Below are 18,001 nucleotides of genomic sequence, written 5' to 3' on the forward strand. Positions count from 1 at the left end.
AATAAAATTATAAGAACACAAAGAAGAGTAGTTAAAAGCGTACTTGGCCCAAGGACAACAGAAACAGAATACAACAGGCCACGACCTAACAAAGAGGTCAATGGATCTGTAGAGAACATGATATACACAGTGCCCAAAAGAAAAGTGTCGTTCTTCTGACATGTGGCTAGAATGGTTGATGAAAGACAGTGGAAGCCAATCTTTAGTAAAATTGTGAAGCAGAAAGGACAATCAGCATAGTTTACACACGTACTAAATGATCTCAAACAAGCAAACATCAACATAATGGACACACATAACAAGAATAATTTTAGGAATAAAATTCAGACAGTGGTTTTCAGCAGAAGAACAGCTATAGAAACAGAGATCAGAACATATGAAACGAATTTAGGGGAAGGGGAAGAAGAATGCATGCAGCAAGAATTGAAACATTGATTTAACATGCTCTGTAAGAGGGCTATTCGAACAAATAAATAAAATACTTGATAAAGACCTAGGTGTAAAGCAGTATGTAGACTGCAGTTGTCAATGTCTTATAAAATATTTGGTTACTGTTATGATTCTGGCATTGTGAGAAATTGCCAGTTTGCCTAGTTTTAAAGGTTTTCATTTGGATGATTTACGAAGAATGCATTGCGTAGCACCAGTTGGTGATTAGATATTTGGGCACATAACTGTCTTATAACGCAATACACTAACGAAACCTATTGTTAAAGAACAGTACAGAAACTACAGAAAGTGATATCGCCTGGGACATCTCTTTTAGTAATTGTTTAATTCTTTTGGTTCCTTGAAAATGGGAGCGTGCCATTCTGAAAGTAATTACCTTCATAGAACCATAAATAAAGAACACCTGACGATAGCTGATATTAGGGGAGTGCTGCAGTGATATAATCGTATTTATCATAGAACTCCCAAAAGACAGCACACTTGACTGAAATCATAAGTCACTCTCACGTCACAGCATACGTCTGCATGTTCCTTCGCGTTCATCATCTTCTCTTGTCTGAAATGACATCTTCGCTTTGTGACTCTGAGTCAATAAAACTAACCATTTCCTGCCCAAACTACGAAAAACTATACCAAAGCCTTTAATATTTGCGGAGAATATTACCCAAAAACTAAAAACAGGGTAATGCGTTGTAATACCTATATTTGTTTTAATTTGTGTACTGAATAAAAATGGGGCTCCTGAATTCCGACAGGATAATTCCTATCAGGATATATTTATCGTATTTCATCGGGTTATTTACGTACTGCATTAAAAGTATCAGTTTACATCAACTAAAACAATACGCAACCAGATTGTGAACATTGAAATACTCACAATTATGTCACTTTCACGCTACCGGTGCCCGTAAACTTTTAGAACGAAATGAACAAAGCGTTACGACAGTCCGTTATTTTTTTTTTTTCACTGATTAGAAATATCTCTGGAGTGAGCACTGCGTTCTATGCATGCTGTCAACGTTAAGCTGGAATTGTGTTTTTTTTTGTTTTTTTTTTTTTTTTAATCCAATTCATGTTGGTCGTTACGTCACATCAATTCAGGGCACGTCAAAATATTTCAGAATGCATTTCAAATGGCGGCATTTACACAGGTCGTCAACATACCGTCACATCACATCACGGCAGGTCAATGTTTCTCGGAAAGGAAGTTTTGACGGTATCGTCGTCTGCTAACAACGTAAATTAACCTATTTTCGCAGCGCTCAGTCATGTTACAGTAATGGATTTTCTGCTTTTCTTTCTTCTTACTTTATTATTATGTTCTGTTTTTGTGGCAAATTGCAAATGTTCCATGACGACTTGGATATTTCTTCCATTCAGTATTCTCATACAAGCGAGGTCAAATATATGAAAGAAAAAAAAATTGCAGGTTCATTGAATAACGTTTTATGTGAAATGGTCAGCTTTAATGAAGGAGAAAAATACAGTTGTTTATGATGTTGTTAGTTACTCAAGAAAACAAAAAATGAATACGATAAACAGGCTTCATTTATTCCTTTATAGCTACTGTTTGAGGTGTCTGTATGTGTCTAGTTTCCCTAGCAAATAAAAGTCAATGTTTTAAAATGTTGTTTCTTTTCTCAGCACTTCGAAAAACAAAACTGATCAAAAACATACGTTATGAAGTTTGGTTTGGGCATTAATAAATTTTATCGTCGTTTGTTACTGAATCCTGATACTATAGGCTTCTCTGGCTCTTTGGCTCACGGATGGTGATTTGTAACCTCAGTTTTGCCGTCAGATACTTGGCTAAGCGAATTGACGCAGCGTGACGTGACATGACGGACAGAGTAAATGCACGCTGACGTGACGATGCTGTGACGTATACCTGTTCATTCTGCCCTTCAAAGCTAAGAGTCTGCTTCATTCCAGAGTCAAAAGCAAATTGTTATGGTGTCTACAAAACGCGTAGCAAAATCACTGCAACTACGACTATGGACAAGCCGTACGCCATACCGAGAGTACGGGATCATGGTGACAATGTATGTTGACAACAGCAAATCAGTTCTGCACATCTGAATGCTCACTTCAGAGATATTTCTACTCTATGATTTTTCTCTGTGTTCTGTGGTCAAAGATACTGAACTATCATAGCCAAAGAGTTTCCTGTGCTACAGCAGACATAAACTTCCTGACATGTTGCCAAACATCAAACCCATGCTGTTTTATGACGCTAGAAAGTGGATGGGAAAGAGATAGCCTACCGGTAGCGGGATATTTTTTTCATCCTACACAATGTACTATGGAAGTTCTTGATGGACAGAAAATCAGTTGGCCACATTCCAATTCATTATATGAGAATTCATATAGTAAACAAACAATAAGAGTTAAAGGGAAAATATAACATTCATCAAGAGAGCAAGAATGCACTTCGTTACAATCTAATTCCTGTAACATTACTGAAACTTTTTTTATCTAACTGGACAAGGAAAATCTTCTTTCATTTTTCAAGCTTGAACATAGATCGTTAACAGGAAAGTTCTGCATGTCTTAGGGTAGGCGTCTAGTGTATTGTGGTGTATATTTTTGGAAGTGTGGAAGTGGAAAGAGCAGTTGCAATTAAATTTTAATTTTGTTATGTGTGGCGCTATACAGAGTAGACACAACCCATCAAACTACAGTATTGTCACTGGAAAGACATATTAACTGACAGAAAGTTGGGCAGCAAATCACACTTACGAATCACAGCTGTGGAGCTAATTCTCACTACACTGTGCACGACAGATTAAGTAAAAGAAGTCGTATCGTTGAGTTAGTGGAATTTAGTTGTTTACTGTTCCACAGTCCTTTACTAGTCTTGGTCCTACTGGTGGTGGTATGCAGTTGTCTTCGTCCGTCCTTGGAAACGATTTACTAAGTTTATGGAGGACCTAGAGTTTAGCATGCAGTCAGAGCCACGGTGCCTACATCACATCAACAAACGTTGGCACAGATGAAAGAAGTGACACGTGATCGATAGAGATCTTAGGACTGACCATGAATCGAACTCAAGACATGCGGATCTACAGTCTGGCTTTTATCACAGAATTCTCGAGACAGAAGACTTGGGCACAAAGAGCCATAAATCTCCCCTCCCCCGCCCCCCTCCCCCGTTCTCTACTTCTCTCAAGCTAATCTCCTGCCCTTACAAACCAGATTCCTCCGTTTGTTAGATAAATGATAACTTGTTATGAGCCTGCTCTCGTATCTCCTCCAACGGTCCAAACTCAGTTAACATCACTTCAGGTGACGCTTCACCCCTTCACCTGCATTACTTTTACAAGTATTTAAAGCTCTTTTGTTTATTACTAAATGTAACCGTGTAATTTAAGCGATTTGCTGGTTTATGTATTAGTATGTATATGTTTCAAAAAATTGTTGTTAACACCTGAACGCAACGTTATTGGTCTTGCACAACATGCGGTTGTGCAACGTTTATACAAAATTCAGCTGTAAACGTTCCGGAGCCGGCTGTGCCTAAACGCCATCGAGCCAAGTTAAGTTTTAAGCAGATTAAATTTCATTCATGCTAAATCAGATTTAGCCAGTTCGTACCAAAGAGTCATATATTTCAGTGTAGACGGCTGCAGACAATCTTAAATTTGAGCCTAGGTTTATGGTTTTTGTTGATATGGACATAATGCTGCTGTTTTAAGGCAGCTCTTTCTGATCGCACTTGCTAACAGATGTAGCGAATAAATTAAAGTTCTCATCGAGGTGCAGCAAAATAACGAATTTATGTTATATAAGAAAAAAAACTTACAGCTCAGGCATAACTCGGACTCATAAAGTAACACATAATTTTGTGTGTAAGTAACACAAAATAATTCATTTCTTCCTTTAGAAAATTTTTACGTTATTTTATTTTGCTGTTAGGTCCGTCTACAGTAAAATATTGCTTGTCCTTGCTTTTTTTATGGAACCACAATACCAGTAACTCTTGCTACAACGAATATGAGCCATCGTCGCAAGTAAAGCATAAGCGAAACGTAGTTTTAATCGTGGACAGCTGTTTGACGATGAACGTGTCGGCTCTAAAAATGTAACGGTACATTTGTTCTTAATGAATACAGTTATTAACAGTGGTTGATTTCTGTTTTCAAATTTTGTAAGGTGACGTGACGTGAGTCGTGTTTGGAAATTTCAGCCCGTGGAACACTTGCCCGCGAAATTCAAAGGTCTCAAGTGTGAGTCCTGATCTGGTACACAGTTTTAATATGCCACGATGTTTTAAATCAGAGGACACTCCACTAAAGAGCAAAAATTTGACCCATAAATAATGCCCCAAGCAGTGGCAAGGCGATTTCTCCTCAACATTCCTTTTAGGAAAATTCCTACGAAGAGCAATAACGTCTCGCGCCGCTTTGGTGTCTCTATTGTCACGTGACTACAACCGCACCATCGGGAAAGGCTACATTCAGCTACACTGAGGTGAAAAGGGGTACCTCCTGATATCGTGTCGGACCTCGTTTTACGCGGCGTAGTGCAGTTCCTCGACGTGGCCAACAAGTCGCTAGAAGTCCCCTGCAGAAATACAAAGCCTTACTGCCTCTATAGACGTCCATAACTGCGAAAGAGTTGCAGTGCAGGATGCTGTGCACGAAGTGAAGTCTCGTTTATGTGTTATAAATGTACGATTGGATTCACGTCGGGCGATCTGGGTGGCCGAATCATTCTTTCGATCTGCCCACAATATTCTTCCAACCTGTCTCGAACAACTGTGGCGCAAGGTTATGACATGGCTGTTTGGGAACATGAAATCATGAATGGCTGCGAATGGTCTCCAAGTAGCAGAACATAACCATTTGGAGTCAATGATCGATTCAGTTGCACCAGAGGACCCAGTCCCTTTCGTGTTAACACAGCCCGCAGCATTATGAAGTCATCAGCAGCTTGCACAGGGCCTTATCGACAACTTGAGCCCATGCCTTCGTGGTGTCATCGCCACACTCCAACCCTACCACCAGCTCTTACCATCTGAAATCAGGACTCATCTGGGTAGGCTTCCGTTTTCTAGTCGTCTAGGATCCAACAGACATGGTCACGAGCCTGAGACAGGCGCTACTGGCGACATTGTACTGTTAGCAAAGGCACTCGCGTCGATCGTCTGCTACCATACACCATTAACGTCAGATTTCGCAGCACTGTCCTACCGGATACTTTCGCCTCACGTCCGACATTTATTTCAGCGGTTATTTCACGCAGTGTTGCTTGTCTCTTAGCTCTGACAATTCCAGGCAAACGACGCTGCTCTCGGTTTTTAAGTGAAGGCCGTCGGCCACTGCGTCTTCCGTGGTGAGAAGTAATGCCAGCAATTTGGTATTCTCGGCACACGCTTGTCACCGTGGATCTCGGAACAGTGACGATTTCTGACATGGAATGTCCCATGCATCTAGCTCCAACTACTATTCTCCATTCAAAGTCTGTTAATTCCCACCGAGCGGCCGTAATCACGTGGGAAACCTTTTCCCATGAATCATCTGAGTACAAATGACATTTCTGCCAATCCACTCCGCTTTTATTCTACCGCCATCTCCATACGTGCATTCCGCTATGTCATGACTTTTGTCACCTAAATGTATAGTAATGGGAGCTCCATTGGACAGGTGCCCGGGTACTGCCGCGCGGTTTGGCACAAATTCCTCGTAGCATTTATAACGCATGTACAGAGTGACAGTTGTAAGTAGGTGGACTGTGTTGACTTTTATACCACACCTGGCGCCTTCTTCTGCAGTTCGCATATCTCCTGGCATAAGATCAACTGAGTACCTCCTTTCTTTCAGGAGTGCTAGTTCTGCAAGTTTCGCAGGAGAGCTTCTGTAAAGTTTGGAAGGTAGGAGGCGAGGTACTGGCAGAAGTAAAGCTGTGAGGACGGGGCGAGAGTCGTGCTTGGGTAGCTCAGTTGGTATAGCCGGCACGGTAGCTCAGCGTGCTCGGTCAGAGGGGTAGCTGCCCTCTGTAATAAAAAAAAAACTGAGTTAATCGATCAACGACGAACTTAAACGAGTGTCTTACGACGTCCGCCACGACCAGATGCAACGAACGAAAGCGATCAAAATGAGATTAAAAGAAAAAAAAAGTTTGTAGAACACTTGCCCGCGAAATGAAAAGGTCCCGAGTTTGAGTCTCGGTCCGGCACACAGTTTAAATCTGCCAGGAAGTTTCAGTGTGTTTCTTCATTTGCGTTACAGGCAGGAGAAAGCCAGCTGGTGTAATACCACCCGTGTGTCGTTATCTGCAGCGTACTACTGGGAAAGGTCACTTTCTGCATTAAGACCAATATTACCCCGCAAAAGATCTTTGATGATGATGTTTGTCAAAGATTTTGTGAAACTTATTTGACGAAAGTGCTTCACGGAAACCATTACGTTATCGCCAAATTTTTCGTCATAGTTGATCGAGAATGGACAACGAACGGTTACTCGTTTGTGCAGCAGCATTTAATGTAATGCTGGCGGCGAGCGCACCAATGACGATCATTCCACTGGGGACCTGTGGAAGATACATTAGCTTATTTGTTTCAGTTGTAAATATTTGTCATGTATTACTGTTTTTTTGACATGTTCTACATCCTGGAGGACCTCCTCACTACGGATCAATTGGAATGAAAGTAAATCTAATCTAATGTAATCAATTATATCATGGTACCGCACATAGTTCAAGAGATATGATGACATAAACATATAGGTGCGTGAAAAACTGCTGCATCATGCACGACTTCTAAATTATTACTTGTCTGGTACCAACTCTATTCTCAACATATGTCACAGAGACTACCCACATATACCGCTGAGTATACCTACACAAAAATATCGTCGTACGCCAGATAAGTCAAAACTTCATAAACACTGACATGCTTGATAAAGATGTCGCATTACGAGTGAAGTGTTAATGCACTTATTCTTTAGTACTAAGACACTCCAACAGTCGAGTCAAGTAAATCCCTGACACCTAGCAACGCTTTTTTCCCATAAGAATGTTTATTAGCGTAAGGTGTAAGCATTTGAAGCAAATCGGTGAAGAAGTTTTCGAGATCTTTGGAAACAATACTTCCCCTTTACATGTTACGTAAATATTTATATATTATACACAGTGCAGGAAGAAATAGTGCACCATTTTAGGGTTTCTAGTTCATTCAAGATTTATTGTTGTAACGCTGCATATGGAGTACGTGAAATGATTGCATTTACCGATCAATAGCACAAGCGTTTCTGAAGTACAATGTGTGGTGTCACCGCCAGACACCACACTTGCTAGGTGGTAGCCTTTAAATCGGCCGCGGTCCGTTAGTATACGTCGGACCCGCGTGTCGTCACTATCAGTGATTGCAGACCGAGCGCCGCCACACGCCAGGTCTAGTCTAGAGAGACTCCCTAGCACTCAACCCAGTTGGACAGCCGACTTTGCTAGAGATGATTCACTGCCTACATACGCTCTCATTTGCAGAGACGACAGTTTAGCATAGCCTTCAGCAACGTCATTTGCTACGACCTAGCAAGGCGCCATATTCTTCAAGAATGTATTCTGAACAGATAATATTGTGAATCATGTACCGTCAAGAACGACGTTCATCATTAATGGATTAAAGTTAAGTATCAAACTAATTACGTCCGCTTTCTGAATTCTAATTCCTTGTCATGTTCCAGACCTCACGTCAGTATAGTTCTTCCCTCCTCACGCCAGTCTGCGTGAGCTAAAACGCGTGCCTTTCGGCCTCCTCTAGTAACACGGTGTTGGCTCTTCAGCCAACACAACACAATGTATCGACCTACGTTGAAACACCCATATTAGTACATGGTGTAGGCTCCACGTGCCACTGGCGGCAATGCAGGCACCAAATCTGGCATTCAGTCGACCACACACACGGCGAATATTTTCCTGGGATACGTAATTACTCGCCTACTCGACCTGTTCACGAAGTTTTGTAAGAGTTGTCGGTTGATGAGTCGCAAGACTTCACCTCTCCCGTCCCATCATGTCCCACACGCGCTCGATTGGAGACAAGTGCGGATACTGAGCTGGCCAGGGAAGTTGCTGCACGTTTCTACATCTACATACATCTACATCTACATTTATACTCCACAAGCCACCCAACGGTGTGTGGCGGAGGGCACTTTACGTGCCACTGTCATTACCTCCCTTTCCTGTTCCAGTCGCGTATGGTCGCGGGAAGAACGACTGCCGGAAAGCCTCCGTGCGCGCTCGAATCCCTCTAATTTTACGGTCGTGATCTCCTCGGGAGGTATAAGTAGGGGGAAGCAATATAATCGAAACGTCATCCAGAAACGCACCCTCTCGAAGCCTGGCGAGCAAGCTACACCGCGATGCAGAGCGCCTCTCTTGCAGAGTCTGCCACTTGAGTTTGCTAAACATCTACGTAACGCTATCACGCTTACAAAACAACCATGTGACGAAACGCGCCGCTCTTCTTTGGATCTTCTCTATCTCCTCTGTCAACCCGACCTGATACGAATCCCACACTTATGAGCAATACTCAAGTATAGGTCGAACGAGTGTTTTGTTAGCTACCTCCTTTGTTGATGGACTACATTTTCTAAGGACTCTTCCAATGAATCTCAACCCTGCACCCACCTTACCAACAATTAATTTTATAAGATCATTCCACTTCATATCGTTCGGCACGCATATTCCCAGATATTTTACAGAAGTGTAAGTAGGCTGTTTATGTTTTCTCTATGTAAGTAGGCTGTTTATGTTTTCTTATTGGCAATGTTACGTAGCGCTCAATATGAAAATCACTGGCTGTGCTGTGTGCAGTCTGTGGCTGCTTTGCATTGTTGTAATACTCGCCATTGTACTGTTAGGCAGCTGGCTGTGAACAGCGCGTAGCGTTGCGCAGTTGGAGGTGAGCCGCCAGCAGTGGTGGATGTGGAGAGAGAGATGGCGGAGTTTTGAAATTTGTCATGAACTGCTATATTTATATATGATGATATCAAGGTAAATACATTGTTTGTTCTCTACTAATATCTTTCATTTGCTAACTATCCCTATCAGTAGTTAGTGCCTTCAGTAGTTTGAATCTTTTATTTAGCTGGCAGTAGTGGCGCTCGCTGTATTGCAGTAGCTTGAGCAGCGAAGATTTTTGTGAGGTAAGTGATTTGTGAAAGGTATAGTTTAATGTTAGTCAGGGCCATTCTTTTGTAGGGAATTTTGAAAGTCAGATTGCGTTGCGCTAACAAAATATTGTGTGTCAGTTTAAGCACAGTCATATATAAAATTGTTCAAAGGGGAAGTTTCAGAAGTAACTGCTACCAGTGTTTTCTCCGCTATCATATAATTATACAATAAAGGATCCTTCTTTCTTTGTATTCGCAATACATTACATTTGTCTATGTTACTGGTCAGTTGCCACTCCCTGCACCAAGTGCCTATCCGCAGCAGATCTTCCTGCATTTCGGTGCAATTTTGTAATGCTGCAACTTCTCTGTATACTACAGCATCTTCCGCGAAAAGCCGCATGTTTCATGGGCAGTGTGTGGGCGAGAACCGAGCATTACTCTCTTGGTGCAACGCATCACCTACCTATTGCAAGAACGGCAAAGGAATGGGTCAAACAAGATTCTGCACGTGTCAAACACCAGGTAGCGTCCCCTCGAGAAACACTAAAGGTGAGCGAGCGTTGTAGCTTACTGCATCCCAGAACATTAGGCCTGGGTTTGGGCCAGTGTGTCTTCGACGAACGCGCTCTCCGAGATAGCGCCCACCATGTTTACATCGTGCGCGGAAACGACTATTAGTTGCGTACAGGCAGATCTGCTTTCATCGCTGAAGAACACGGTGCGCCATTCCATCTTCAAATTAATTCTCTGACAGCACCAGTCGAGCCGCGCACGTCGACGGTGTCGCCTGAGTGTAAGACGGGCAGGAGGTGTGTGTGCCCGTAGTTCCGATGCTAATAAACGGTTCGCAACAGTTCGTGTTGACACGTGTGGCGTTCGCTGTGTTATTCAGTGGGTTGGTATTTAACTAATTTGTAAATGGAAATGATGATCTTATTTTACTACATTGAGTAAATACTAAATAATTTTTCTCTCGGCTAAAGATTTGATCAAGTTGCTGAAGAACTCCAAGTTAACGTCGTGTTAAAGTGTTGTCTGTAAGTTGTATAAGTGTCACTAAACCACAGTTCATACAACAGAGTCTATACAACTATGGATTATGATGGAAACAGTTATCTTCAGCAAAATGATCATTAAAACCACCGAATATCAGTCTCGCACAACACTGACGTATGTTGTTGTTGTTGTTGTGGTCTTCAGTCCTGAGACTGGTTTGATGCAGCTCTCTATGCTACACTATCCTATGCAAGCTTCTTCATCTCCCAGTACCTACTGCAACCTACATCCTTCTGAATCTGCTTAGTGTATTGATCTCTTGGTCTCCCTCTACGATTTTTACCCTCCACGCTGCCCTCCAATGCTAAATTTGTGATCCCTTGATGCCTCAAAACATGTCCTACCAACCGATCCCTTCTTCTAGTCAAGTTGCGCCACAAACTTCTCTTCTCCCCAATCCTATTCAATACCTCCTCATTAGTTATGTGATCTACCCACCTTATCTTCAGCATTCTTCTGTAGCACCACATTTCGAAAGCTTCTATTCTCTTCTTGTCCAAACTGGTTATCGTCCATGTTTCACTTCCATACATGGCTACATTCCATACAAATACTTTCAGAAACGACTTCCTGACACTTAAATCTATACTCGATGTTAACAAATTTCTCTTCTTCAGAAACGATTTCCTTGCCATTGCCAGTCTACATTTTATATCCTCTCTACTCCGACCATCATCAGTTATTTTGCTCCCCAAATAGCAAAACTCCTTTACTACTTTAAGTGTCTCATTTCCTAATCTAATACCCTCAGCATCACCCGATTTAATTTGACTACATTCCATTATCCTCGTTTTGCTTTTGTTGATGTTCATCTTATATCCTCCTTTCAAGACACTGTCCATTCCGTTCAACTGCTCTTCCAAGTCCTTTGCTGTCTCTGACAGAATTACAATGTCATCGGCGAACCTCAAAGTTTTTACTTCTTCTCCATGAATTTTAATACCTACTCCGATTTTTTCTTTTGTTTCCTTTACTGTTTGCTCAATATACAGATTGAATAACATCGGGGAGAGGCTACAACCCTGTCTCACTCCTTTCCCAACCACTGCTTCCCTTTCATGCCCCTCGACTCTTATAACTGCCATATGGTTTCTGTACAAATTGTAAATAGCCTTTCGCTCCCTGTATTTTACCCCTGCCACCTTCAGAATTTGAAAGAGAGTATTCCAGTTAACGTTGTCATAAGCTTTCTCTAAGTCTACAAATGCTAGAAACGTAGGTTTGCCTTTTCTTAATCTTTCTTCTAAGATAAGTCGTAAGGTTAGTATTGCCTCACGTGTTCCAACATTTCTACGGAATCCAAACTGATCTTCCCCGAGGTCCGCTTCTACCAGTTTTTCCATTCGACTGTAAAGAATTCGCGTTAGTATTTTGCAGCTGTGACTTATTAAACTGATAGTTCGGTAATTTTCACATCTGTCAACACCTGCTTTCTTTGGGATTGGAATTATTATATTCTTCTTGAAGTCTGTGGGTATTTCGCCTGTCTCATACATCTTGCTCACCAGATGGTAGAGTTTTGTCATGACTGGCTCTCCCAAGGCCATCAGTAGTTCTAATGGAATGTTGTCTACTCCCGCAGCCTTGTTTCGACTCAGGTCTTTCAGTGCTCTGTCAAACTCTTCACGCAATATCTTATCTCCCATTTCATCTTCATCTACATCCTCTTCCATTTCCATAATATTGTCCTCAAGTACATCGCCCTTGTATAAACCCTCTATATACTCCTTCCACCTTTCTGCCTTCCCTTCTTTGCTTAGAACTGGGTTACCATCTGAGCTCTTGATATTCCCTGCTTAGTCATTTTGCACTTCCTGTTCTAATGGAATGTTGTCTACTCCCGCAGCCTTGTTTCGACTCAGGTCTTTCAGTGCTCTGTCAAACTCTTCACGCAATATCTTATCTCCCATTTCATCTTCATCTACATCCTCTTCCATTTCCATAATATTGTCCTCAAGTACATCGCCCTTGTATAAACCCTCTATATACTCCTTCCACCTTTCTGCCTTCCCTTCTTTGCTTAGAACTGGGTTACCATCTGAGCTCTTGATATTCATACAAGTGGTTCTCTTCTCTCCAAAGGTCTCTTTAATTTTCCTGTAGGCAGTATCTATCTTACCCCTAGTGAGACAAGCCTCTACATCCTTACATTTGTCCTCTAGCCATCCCTGCTTAGTCATTTTGCACTTCCTGTCGATCTCATTTTTGAGACGTTTGTATTCCTTTTTGCCTGCTTCATTTACTGCATTTTTATATTTTCTCCATTCATCAATTAAATTCAATATTTCTTCTGTTACCCAAGGATTTCTATTAGCCCTTGTCTTTTTACCTACTTGATCCTCTGCTGCCTTCACTACTTCATCCCTCAGAGCTACCCATTCTTCTTCTACTGTATTTCTTTCCCCCATTCCTGTCAATTGTTCCCTTATGCTCTCCCTGAAACTCTGTACAACCTCTGGTTCTTTCAGTTTATCCAGGTCCCATCTCCTTAAATTCCTGCCTTTTTGCAGTTTCTTCAGTTTCAATCTGCAGTTCATAACCAATAGATTGTGGTCAGAATCCACATCTGCCCCTGGAAATGTCTTACAATTTAAAACCTGGTTCCTAAATCTCTGTCTTACCATTATGTAATCTATCTGATACCTTTTAGTATCTCCAGGATTCTTCCAGGTATACAACCTTCTTTCATGATTCTTGAACCAAGTGTTAGCTATGATTAAGTTATGCTCTGTGCAAAATTCTACAAGGCGGCTTCCTCTTTCGTTTCTTCCCTCCAATCCATATTCACCTACTATGTTTCCTTCTCTCCCTTTTCCTACTGACGAATTCCAGTCACCCATGACTATTAAATTTTCGTCTCCCTTCACTACCTGAATAATTTCTTTTGTCTCGTTATACATTTCATCAATTTCTTCATCATCTGCAGAGCTAGTTGGCATATAAACTTGTACTACTGTAGTAGGCATGGGCTTTGTGTCTATCTTGGCCGCAATAATGCGTTCACTATGCTGTTTGTAGTAGCTAACCCGCACTCCTATTTTTTTATTTATTATTAAACCTACTCCTGCATTACCCCTATTTGATTTTGTATTTATAACCCTGTAATCACCTGACCAAAAGTCTTGTTCCTCCTGCCACCGAACTTCACTAATTCCCACTATATCTAACTTTAACCTATCCATTTCCCTTTTTAAATTTTCTAACCTACCTGCCCGATTAAGGGATCTGTCATTCCACGCTCCGATCCGTAGAATGCCAGTTTTATTTCTCCTGATAACGACGTCCTCTTGAGTAGTCCCCGCCCGGAGATCCGAATGGGGGACTATTTTACCTCCGGAATATTTTACCCAAGAGGACGCCATCATCATCTAATCATACAGTAAAGCTGCATGTCCTCGGGAGAAATTACGGCTGTAGTTTCCCCTTGCTTTCAGCCGTTCGCAGTACCAGCACAGCAAGGCCGTTTTGGTTAATGTTACAAGGCCAGATCAGTCAATCATCCAGACTGTTGCCCCTGCAACTACTACCTGAAACAATATTCTTCGCAACGCGTGCGTAATTGATTTCGGCTCCATACATCAGCTAGAAAAGTTTTGTTATATCGATCGTGCTATGAGCACTGTTTTTAAAGGACCAATCTGATTCGAATTATTTTCATTAAAATGATTTCGGGACCACCGGTGCACATTTATTTTTACACATTTGTATTACGTTCAGCATTTATGTGTGCAGAGTTGCGTAATTTGAATTTGCCGCCGTGATAATTGTGAAGATGGCGGCAGACAATTGATAGAGACTTTCTATTGTTAGAGCATGTAAGTATTTTAAATGCTTATTGAACTTTACAGGAACTCTACTTTCGTATTGTGCGCTATTTAGACTTCATCAAGCAAACATTTGATTTGTTTCTAAGGAAAACACAGACAAAAACGCGATACAAATCGCTATCATCAATGGCTGCGCTCCTTGCAGCGGAAAGAAACAATTAACACAGATAACGCTTACTGAGAGAGGAATTACAGTTACAAATAATTATTCACTCATGTTTATAATAATAATGAACTCTATTTTCAAGTAATAATTAACAAATAATTACAATTTCGTAACAGACCTCAGTTTGATATGCGTCTTGCGTGCTGAACCTACAAAAGCCAACCAACCAAAGGTAAAAACAAAGGAAGACAAACGCAGATCATAAAAGGAATTTACAATTATCATTGTCTTTGTGTGATACACATCGATATGTCCAATTACATCATAGAAGATTATATAAATAATTAATTCACTATTTTATCATATGTCGAATAGACAATGTTTATAACTGCCAGAGGCGCAATTTCCTCTCGTTGCACTGTAGCCAAAATTTTATCACGCGGATGTTACACACGCCAGGGCTCAGAAACCCTCTTATCCGTGCTGTGGCAGCTGTACGATAAGCCAACGCTGCTCTTAACAATACGACGATCCTCGTGGGCGTCTTTGCCGCGTGGACGTCCAGAACGTCGTTTACGGGTGTGAGAATATTCACGTTACCACTGATAGCATCATCGTTGCACAGCTGATGCAGTACGCCCAACTTGCGTAGAAATTTTCCGGAGAGACCATCCCGCCACTCGGAAGGCCACAGTCTGACCCTTTTGAAGCACGCTGAGTTGGCTGTAGGACGTACGAATGCGTCTCTGTGGTACGGTTGCCTGCTTGCTTCACATGTTTGCAACACACCGAGCCTTCTGCCTGTGAACACTCCGTATTAAAGGGTACATACAGAGATAGCTATGCCACTACACTATCTGTTGGCAGACGATGGTGAAAGCACTATCATTATATCTCCCAGGGGATATATACTGTCGTCGGATCAAGTTCGACGTCGTCTTTCCAGGCGCACTAACCTTTTTCCAGCAACGTATATTAAAAATTTATAGTTTTATCTGTAGGAATGTCGTACAAAATTTGGACTAAGTCGACAAAAAAGTTTTCTAGATGTTAGGAAATGTCGGTATACAACGTCTTGTCGATATGTAGTAGTATAGAAAACCTCTTATTAGAGGCTGGATTTTATAAAATTTGAGTACGAAGTAGTGTCAGTATTTTTGTTGTGACAGTAGCTGAAGCTATGTCGTTATCAACAAGCCTTACGCTTCAAAGTATCAAATGGGCATTTAGAAAAATGGTTCAAATGGCTCTGAGCACTATGGGACTTAACATCTGAGGTCATCAGTCCCCTAGAACTTACAACTACTTAAACCTAACTAACCTAAGGACATCGCACACATCCATGCCCAGGGCAGGATTCGAACCTGCGACCGCAGCTGTCGCGCGGTTCCGGAATGAAGCGCCTAGAACCGCTCGGTCACCGTGGCCGGCGGCACTTAGAGTAATCGAAAAATAAAGGCATATTTATTCTCTACGTTTACCAAAAGCGATGTTTGGTGTCCTAGGATACGTTCTAGATACCTACAGCCTTAATTCTGGGAGAATGTTTTCGTAAAATGACTTAATACTACACCGGAGGAACAAATACCTCTTTCATGGCTTACAGAAAATTGTATATTAGGTTCTGACACAGACACGACGAATACCTGACGCAGTTACTTAGATCTGAAGATGATACAAAGAAATGTAAACATGCGATGTATTTAAAAATGTGCAAGTAATACTGGAAGAATAAATGAGAATTGTTTTAAATTATGAAAATGGCTTGAAACGTACAAGCTGTATAGAAACGCAAGGACAGAATCTTTACGGCGTATTAGGTGTGCCCAGATGGAGAGGCTGGCAGAGAACAGAGGAAAGTGAACTACTGAGTCAGTAGAAAAACTGTTGACTAAAAAGATGAGGAAACTGGAAAACAGTTATCTGGAATAAATGAAAGGCGGTGTTGGGGAAAAGAATAAGAGCGCTGTAGGGCTCGAGCAGGCGGAGAGTGAAGGAAGCGGCTTATTCGGCGCAGCTATTTCGCCAGGTAGTGCAAGTGCGTGTCATGGGGACGCGGCGCGAATGACGCAGCACCGCCAGTACCTGCCGTACCCGGAAGATGGCTCAAAAGGGGACACACGCGCGGGGTCTTCAACCTGGGGCTAGTTGGCCATTGCCTCCACTGCTGACCGACAAATGGAAGGGGACGGAATATTTGCGAACATCCACGCGGGTGAATCATCGCACCACCAGGGCTACTGATTGGCTCTGGCAACGAGGCCAAGAAATTACCATGCTCTCGCAGCCACAGTTCTGGTATGCCGGGCTTGGCACAGCGTGTGTTCTCGCAAGAGCCACTACCTGTATAACAAGACCTTCTTGAATGACAAGAGCGCCCCTTATGAACTACTGCACCTGGCCACTCTAAAGGAAAGGATACTGCATACGATGCAGAACTAGCCAGGGTTTTAGGAGGTTTTCTCTCACCATGAGATGAATACTAGACCTGTCCACAATAATTTCATCAAAAGAATTTCCTATTTGTAAGTTCCCTCAACATATACAACAAGAAAGAAATTCACATATAAATATACAAATATAAATGTCATTTTAGCATCGCTGTTCAGAAACTGCAAATAGATACATGTTGTGTTATGGTCTTCAGTCCGAAGACTGGTTTGATGCAACTCTCCATGCTACTCTGTCCTGTGCAAGCCTCGTAATCTCCGAATAATTACCGTAACCCGTATTTTACCCCGGCCACCTTCAGAATTTGAAAGAGAGTATTCCAGTCAACTTTGTCAAAAGCTTTCTCTAAGTCTACAAATTCTAGAAACGTAGGTTTGCCTTTCCTTAATCTATTTTCTAAGATAAGTCGTAGAGTCAGTATTGCCTCACGTGTTCCAACATTTCTACGGAATCCAAACTGATCTTCCCCAAGGTCGGCTTCTACCAGTTTTTCCATTCGTCTGTAAAGAATTCGTGTTAGTATTCTGCAGCCGTGGTTTATTAAACTGATAGTTCGGTGATTTTCATACCTGACAGCACCTGCTTTCTTTCAAATTGGTATTATTATATTCTTCTTGAGGTATGAGGGTATTTCTCCGGTCTCGTACATCTTACTCACCAGGTGGAAGACTTCTGTCGAAGCTGGCTCTCCCAAGGCTATCAGTAATTCTAATTTGATGTTGTCTACTCCCGGAGCCTTGTGTCCACTTAAGTCTTTCATTGCTTTGTCAAATTCTTCAGGCAGTATCATATTTCCCATCACATCTTCACCTACATTCTCTTCCATTTCCATAATACTGTCCTCAAGTAAGTCTCCTTGTATAGACCCTTTATATATTTCTTCCACATTTCTGCTTGCCCTTCTTTGCTTAGGACAGGTTTTCCATCTCAGCTTTTGATATTCACGCAGGTGGTTCTCTTTTCTCCAAAAGTATCTTTAATTTTCTTGTACA

This window comes from Schistocerca americana, chromosome 3, assembly GCF_021461395.2.
Source record: "Schistocerca americana isolate TAMUIC-IGC-003095 chromosome 3, iqSchAmer2.1, whole genome shotgun sequence".
Taxonomy (NCBI): domain Eukaryota; kingdom Metazoa; phylum Arthropoda; class Insecta; order Orthoptera; family Acrididae; genus Schistocerca; species Schistocerca americana.